The sequence below is a fragment of the Poecilia reticulata genome, linkage group LG21 (genome assembly GCF_000633615.1).
Source record: "Poecilia reticulata strain Guanapo linkage group LG21, Guppy_female_1.0+MT, whole genome shotgun sequence".
NCBI lineage: Eukaryota > Metazoa > Chordata > Actinopteri > Cyprinodontiformes > Poeciliidae > Poecilia > Poecilia reticulata.
In genome coordinates this window covers 11,037,451-11,045,873 of record NC_024351.1, presented here as the reverse complement: position 1 = coordinate 11,045,873, position 8,423 = coordinate 11,037,451, and the positions used below count along the sequence as shown (strand labels likewise).

Here is an 8,423-nt window from a genome sequence, read left to right as displayed (position 1 = left end):
ATACAGTTTTGTATCAATTCAATTCAGTTCCAAAATACTGGGACATTAATTTAATTAAAGAGTTATGGCAGATGGTGATGGTTATGGGGAGGAAAGATCTCCTATAGTTGTCTGCGTTACAACAAATTTGAAGAAGCCTCTGACTGAAAACTTTGTTTTTTCTATTACGGGCTCATAAGGACGACAGTCGGGATTGTCCATAATTTTCTTTATTTAATGTAAAATCCTTTATTGCACTATCACATATTAAATAGCCAAATGTTTTCCGTCTTTGACAAGTTTCCTTTTTTTTTAAAGTGTAAAAAAAAAATCTGATGGCCATCTGTCATTTTGACAGATTACAAATCTTGTTGCAGACTCAGACATTTTCAACTTTACTTGTTTTTTTTGTTTGTTTTGTTTTACCCACAATGTATTTTAATTTCTTAATTAAACACATTCACCTAATTCAAGCCGGATCCTAGTGTCCTTTTACTTTTTCCTCATACCGCCACAGTTAAACGCTTAAACAATAAAAATTCCTTCCACTAAAACTCAACATAATCCAGATCTGTGTTGACTCATTCAGTGAGTGCTTATATATGCTAACCAGTGAGAAACTCCTTCATACAGACAGCTGACCTCATAAAGATGGACCTATTTGTGCCAGTAAAGCGAAGCAGCAGAGAGTCTCTGTGTGAATGTGTTTAGATTCAGTGTCATCTGAGTGCATTAGGCAGAATGTAAACACATAGCTGACATTTACTGAAACCAGTCTGTGTTCTAGCTGAAGAATCAAACAGGCAGCTGTTGTGGCCGCTCGCAAACTTTGAATCTTGATTTAAGTCGTCTTAAAGTTTTGCTTGCCGATACAAAAGGCCGCAGCGTTAAATGCATCTTCCAGACTGCAGACAGACAGCTCGAGGAATTTTTAAACATTACCAAGAGAAATCCATCATATCAAAACCGTTTTAGGTTTTATTTGGACCTCTGGTGTCTCTCATCTCTTCTGGGACATGACAGTAATTACACCCATCAAGGTGCTTGTCTGGAACCATCAGCCAAGAGTTTGGAGGCTGTTTCTCCTCAGCTCGGACTTCTGACATCAGTGCTTCGTTTGTTTTAGCAGACCCTCAAGTATGCAAAGGCCATAATCGCAGACAGGCCAGATTTATTCTGAGTTCTCGCCCTGGTCTAATTTATATATTAGGTTAACAGTTACTGGAAGAATAATCCTATAAACAACGTGAAGTAATAGGCAGTGAAAAGAATTTGTGGGTTAACTTTGCCTCTGAAATGGTCAGGATGGGAGTTTTCTTTCTCCGTCTGAAACTGTATCAGTGATTCTCGTGATAAACTTAAAGTGCCACTGAATTTACACCTGACATTTAATGTTCTTGACACAAGGAGGGCTTCTTTGCCTTTGAAAATAGTCGTAAAGCATCGTCTTTGACTTTGTGTGAGATTTTTCTGAAGCTTTTAAAATACAATTTAGATTATGTCATAAGTCTTATCGTTAACAAGGCTTTAGAACAAAAACAAATACAAATTGATCAAGGTATTTAGGGGATACTGAATGTCAAACGAAAAACCCTGTAAATACAATTTCTGGCATTTTTGTCAACAGACAAACTATGAAAAAAANTATATATATATTTTATTGTCCAGAACATCCCAATTGCATGATGCCACCAGAAACCTTGTGACAGAGTATTAAAAAGTCTGGTCCAGAGTCGCACAGCATTTTGGGGGATGTAGGCAGAGGAAAGGCTTTAGCTGCTCAACCTTTCACGGCTAGCTAAGGTTGGTGTCCTCAGTTAATTCATTCTTTGGTTACCTAGCAACTCACTCATTCCTTGGTTACCTAGCAACAACCTGTGAACTTGCCCAGGTTTCACCACTGTGTCTCATAACTACTTAAAAATACAAAACAATGGTGTGGAGTGAAGGGAGAAAATGAGTAAAACAGCTTGAGAAGAAATTATGAATGAAACAGGAAAGGTAAACAACTATTAATATCGACTGATTTTATATCAGGATGCATTTTTTTTTTTTTTTACCATATCGCCCAACACTAGTTGAAAATAAAGCATCTAGAGTCATTGTTTCCCTTTCAATTCAGATTTTTTTTGAGCAGATCCTTATTTTTGAATTGATATTTCTTTACTTTTCAATTCATGAGGATAAGATTACATAAAACAGCGAACCCAGCCACAAGACGCCACAAACACACAATCCTGTTGGCAGATGCAGAAAAGATGCAGAGGTTTGGATTTTAGATCAGCTCTTTAGTAAACAACCTCTGTAACAAAAAAAAAAAAAAAAGAAATCAGGTTGCATGAGCAAAAGGAAAATCTTTTTTTTTTTTTTTTTTACACAGACAGGGGAATTAATTAGGTGATAAATGCTGCCTGTTGCTAACAGTAGGACAGAAAACACAGCCGAGCAAGACTTGGCAGCCTTTCTCTGCTGTGTTCCATGAGCGCTGAACTGCGCTCCAGTTTCATGCATGTTTGAAAATGTTGTCACCCTTTTCCCTCTTAAAAATGAAACACTAAACACATGTGTAAAAATTATGGCATTTTAACAGCTACTAAATGAAAAGACAAATTATTTTTCTGCGTTAAAAGAGATGACTGATTTGCAACGCTCGTTACTGAGGTGTTACTCTATTAGGTTTCACGGTATTATGTCAAATGAAGTCAGCTTTTCCCCCCGTGTTAATGTCCTCCATGGCACGTTTTATTCAAAGGGAAGTGGCTCTGCTAAATCAAGTAAAACGCTTAAAAAAAAAAAAAAAGGTTTCGATTTTTAAAATACTACTCTGCGGAGCTAAATGCCAAGTTCCTACAAAGAGTGGAAAATATGGAAAAGTCTGATAAAAGCGAATAAAACAACGGAAATTTGAGTGAGAAAAAGAACGGAGCTGTGACATGAAAAGTGAAAAACTGCATAGCCTCCAACCCATCAGCTTCCAGTCTCCACTAAAAGCTGACTTTACGGCCAGTTGGCACTTCTGTCCTGAAATATGTTTTTTTTTGCAGATGGACACGAGTGACGATGAGCTGGTGTTTCTCAGGCCGCCTTGTCTTTCCGTTATCACAGGATGTAGCGCTGGGAAGAGCGAAGAAGCAGCGAAGGGAGGACCGGAGCCTTAGAGCATGATTTACTTGACCTCGCAGCGCTGGAACCAACAACCAGAACCTCATTAATTCCCAGGGTCATTCTGCTCGGACATAACTTGGTTAAAAATCAGAATGAGTGGATGACTTCCAGACGTACACCAAGAGTTATGAAATCCCTGGCCTTAACCCAACCTCCCTGGATCTCGTAGTACCCACTCCAAAACCAAAGCTTTCTCGAAACGGGGGTTTAAATCACGTTGGGTCCTCTTGGAGGAGTCACCCAATCCTGATTGAAGGGAGGAGGCCAAATGGAACATTTTCTGCTTATTAGGCAGCAAATACGCTGTTGTTTTATGTGATTATCAACTATGAATGATTTTTCTCTCCCATCCATTCTGGAACCTTGGCCTGTCTTTTGTTTATAAAAAAAAAGGAGCTGGAGCAAGAGCAGGGCTGAAAGGGGAAGCCCAATAAATTACACTAATGCACACATTTAAAGGGGCTTATATTCCCTCTGGCCTGTTATCAAGACTACTCCAGTGAGAATGTAAACTACCTCTTTCTGTCCCCCTCCCCTGACCCAATATTCAATGTTAGCATGCTTTAAAACAACTCCACTGTTTATGTTATCGCAAATAAAGGGGCAGATTATTTCAACTTTTTCTCGCTATTTCATGCTGGCCCCAGATTAGTCAGGCAAATAGTTGTCTAATGGTGCTGCTGGGCTCATTAATCCAAAAAGATAGACCCGGGATTGTGTAAACACAGTGTAGTCAGGGGCAGTGAATCACACCTTCGGTTTGCAGAGGCCGACAGAGAAGGTTGGGGGCGGGAGGAGCATGCTGTGTATGGGCCCACACAAGGAAAGTTGTGGAAAGGAAAACAAGCATAATCCTGCTGATAAAAGCAGGATCGCTCCAGCGTTTATTTGGACACACAGTGCCTGGCTGAGGTTAGACCCTAATGAGACAGCGGCCTGTCCAGGATGGATTCATCACCGCCAGATCAGGGTTATCGCCCTCCGCCCGTGCCCCTCTACTTTTAATCAGGCTCCTCTCCGGTCACTCCCTATCTGCAGCAGTCCATCTCTGGAGCCGTCAGCATCCATCAGCGGCTGCAGACAAGTCCAGGGAGCTCCGACCGAGGAGTGCATTAGTAAGTTATTGCTTTGCAGTCTGACTTTATTGTGTGTCATGCTACGGAGTGTGTGCAGAGAGAACACTTACACACTCACACAAGCACGCCATTGCTCTTGTAATAACTTTGTTGCCTGGCAGGAGTATTCGCATCGCTTGAACTTTTTCACATTTTTGTCATCTTACAGTGAAAAACTTCACTGTATTTTATAGGGATTTTACATGCAAACGGCACACTTTTCAGATATTTATCGTTTCTTCACAGTCGTGAGCTACGTGTGCTGGTCTATGTAACCCCCAATGCAAATATTTAGAGTTATCGGTAAGGTGTCAAAATGTGAAAAAAAAAAAAGAATAAATCCAAAGTTTATGACATGTTTTGCAAGTCACTGCTTAGAAGGGCTGAAATGGCAAAGAAACTTTAAAGATTTTCGACGTGGAAAAGACATTAAAGCAAGACAAATATAATATAATATAAAAGTAAACTCCTTGATAAATGTCCATGTTAAACACAGGCTATCATCTCAAATCGGGGGCCTCTCAGGAACACATTTGTCCACCGAAACACAAAGTTATCTTCCACCCTCTCAGAGTCATAACATATGTCTATTTGTGTGTGTTTAACTTATAAGGTGATTTAGTGGTGTTAGTGTTTCTCACTACCACGACACGACCCACTCCCACCTCATCAACGCGCCTCCGCAGCCCCAAACAAGGACATTAAAGCCACGACAGCTCTTTGTCTTGTTGTCATTGCAATGAAACAACGCGGCCGTGCAGCCAGCAGCTTGCATCTTTCTCGAAAAGAATAAATAAATCCTTTTTTTTCCCTCTTCTCTACCACTCATCAAGTAAAATACACAAACCTCTGCATCCGAAGGTGGGAGGCCTTGAATCATTCATTGTTGATGTTTAGACCAGTTAAATCAATAATCTACATCTTCTTGCAACAATGATAAGTGATTCAGCAGGAAAAGTCTTTAGTTAAGTTCTGAGTAACTGGTCCTGATGGGGGAGATACCTTCCGACGGAAGAGAACAATGTGGCAAATTGCATTTCACTTTTTTGACATTTTGTGGCTGCAGATGACAATGTCACTGTTACTGAGTGGTTAGATGTCTTTAAAAGATATACTAATTGTGTTGCAAAATGCAGAGGACAGCAGTGTGAGAAGCTTCGAGTGGGACCGGCTCAAGAAAAATCACTCTGGCGCATCGTGGAAATAATGAAAAATATTCAAATGCACTTAAAAACTACTTAGTACGCAAGACAGTTTGAAGTTAGACTAATTTCATCAACATGAACTGGGTGTAAATTAGCTTCCTTAACATTCTCAAATTAAAACATTTGCAACCTTTACAACTGCATTTGGGCCTCCAGCGGACAACAGTTATGTCGATTTCAAAATATAAAAATGCACAGAATGATAAAAGTGAACCTCAGGCTGCCAGCGTCGCACACAAAAGTTGCAGATGAGTCACGATGTTGCGTAGGGAAAACCAAACCTTGCAGCACAACACAATGGCCACCCACAACAAAAGAAGGGACAGCAGCTCAAATGTGAGTTTGTAAAGGTGAATATTTATATGGCCATTTATTCTGTGAGCAAAAGTAAATCAGGAGAAATGTTTGTAGCTTGGAGACCTAGTAAACCAGTACTTTGCACGGGACTTTAAAAGTGGTCTATGGTGAGTCCAGTGTGAGTGTTATTTACCACAGAGGCAAATTACCAGTGGTGACAAAAAGCATGACTTTTAAAGTCCCTATCAAGGTAGGCAATTTCTCCCTGATTCCGACAAACATTATTTCTTTGATGCATGTCGGCGTTTGACAGTTTTCCAGGCACATAGAGCCATTTTAAAGCACAATCAAGTAACTATGTTACCTCCAAGTGTTATAAAAATGCTCTATATATCAAACATAGCTTAATTTTCTTAACTTTCTTATTCAAAAGGAGTATGACTTTGCAATTTAATGGCCACTTTAAGAAGCCCCTGCTCTTTCTAATTTTCTAAAATCTTTCTTAAGAGCGTTGGACTGAGAAGTTCTTTGTGCGATACTCAGCAGACATGTAGTTCCACCAGGTGTTTGCTAATTGCTGCTACCGCTAGCAGACGCAGCTCCAGAGAGTAGTCTGAAGATTCAAGGATTTCTCAAACATGCATGAAAGAATCAAGGTAACACTCCAGGTAAAAAAGTCAATTTTAAATAATACCCCTCTTTTAACATGATGGAAATCCTCTCTTTTCTTGAATCCACTGTAACTAAGAAATCAATCAATCAATAAATACATCTGCATTTAAAAAAAATCTTTTTTAAGCTTTAGCATAGTGAACTAATTGACAGAGTGTACATGGGATAACTGGCATAAAAATATTTCCTTCAAAAAGATATAAAAAGCTGGGAATAATTATGTGTAATTCAGCACATAATGTATTTTTACAGTAAATTTAATAGTTTATTGATGGTAATGCAATTTAAAATGTGTGCATAATTGATATTGTTTTTGCTAAAAATGCTGATTAACATTTTGCCATAATATTTAGAAGTTTTTACTTCTAATCTTTTTTTAATCCATATTGGCTTTCCTCAGCGTATTGCTTTTAAATAGCTTAATCATCTTATTTTTGGTAAACATTAGTGCTCTCTGGGATTATTTCAAACAATAGGTTTTTAATTGCTGGAAGTAATCACTGCTTGTTGCTCTTTCACTGAACAACTCACAGTTGTGCTTGATAAAATTAACTCATTCGCCACTTGAAAAGATTACAGAAACTTGACGGCGAAGATCTTTGATGGCGGAAAATCCACGATAAACCTCTTTTGGCGTTCAGTGACATAACATCCCTCCGTTTTCCCCATAGGCAGTAATTACAGGCCGTGTAGCATGCGTCTGTAGGTCGTGCAGCCTCTGCTGCTGCTGCCGAGGAGCCCTGCATCACATCACAGTCCGTAATGGAAGCCAGATGTCTCTCTGTCTGTTTAACGCTCATAATCAATAGCCTCACTCAGAGCAGCCCTGACTTTCTCCACCTCTCTCCCCTCTGACAGCTTGTTATGAGAGCGGATCAGCGAAGGAATGGCATATCTGTGCTGCAAACAAGCACAAGTGTGTCAAGAGTGAGATTAACTAATTGGATTCCATCCATGAGTCTTTGTTTGGTGGAGGAGGGCGATACGGTGGGGGTCCAAGCGAGGGGAAGCGATCCCTCTCTGAAGCCTCAACAAGCTACATGACACGGCAGGCTTCCACCTCCAACTCCCAGACGAGGAATCTGGGAATGGAGAAACGATGGAAGGAAGGGGATTCCCATAAAAAAGTGAAATCTGTCTAAATAAATAACTTGAAGTGGCACTCGAGGAGACGCAGTGCATCTACATTTCCTGTGGCTGCTTCCTGCCGTCACGTAGGATCTCTACATATCTCTATCCACGAGCTTGTGCCAGGGGAAACATTATGAAGCTGATGACTTTTTTTTTTTTTTTTTTTCCAGTGTGAGGGGAAGTTGAGGGCCTGTGTACAACACCGGGTTGGTGCAGGAAGAGGCAGAGGTGTGGTGATTGGAGTACACAGGTCACGACCCCAAACTTGTAATGATCACCTGATGGATGTAGTGAGTCTGGGGTCATCTGTGTGTCAGGGGAGAATGGGGAGGAACAAGTGTTGGGCCGTCCTGCACGGCCTGCAAAAAAAGTGAGACAGTTTCCAAAACTTTAAACAATATAACAATATTATTTTCTTTTTAAAGTGCCCTGCATCTTGATGCAGCCTTTCTTACTTTGTTATCCCTAAATAAAATCCCTCAGAGCGACTGAAAAACGCTCCTCTCATCTTCAGCCGTCATTTGAATGTTTTCTATTTTATCAAAAATATAGAGAAGCTACTGATACTGCTGAATGTAAAAAATAAATATGGTGTAGAGGTAGAAGTACAATTAGCCGAAACAACCTTTTGGAATTTCTTAGAGGTATTTCATTTTATTATGTTCTAATATAAAACTTAAAAAAACAGAAAGTATAAAACTGAATGGAAATTTGGTTGAACTTTTTCAATTAATGTAATAGTATAAGAGACCATAACCAATGTTTAGATAGATAGATAGATAGATAGATAGATAGATAGATAGATAGATAGATAGATAGATAGATAGATAGATAGATAGATAGATAGATAGATAGATAG

The 8,423-nt window shown here is 39.6% G+C and overlaps 1 long non-coding RNA gene across 1 annotated transcript; it reads left to right on the top strand.

The window, feature by feature from the left end:
* The first annotated feature begins 1,875 nt into the window (after positions 1 to 1,875).
* LOC103457406 (uncharacterized) lies at positions 1,876 to 3,497 on the top strand. Its single transcript, XR_532434.1, has 2 exons — positions 1,876 to 1,980; positions 3,024 to 3,497. It is a non-coding gene; the product is annotated as an uncharacterized LOC103457406 (long non-coding RNA).
* Positions 3,498 to 8,423: the final 4,926 nt, after the last annotated feature.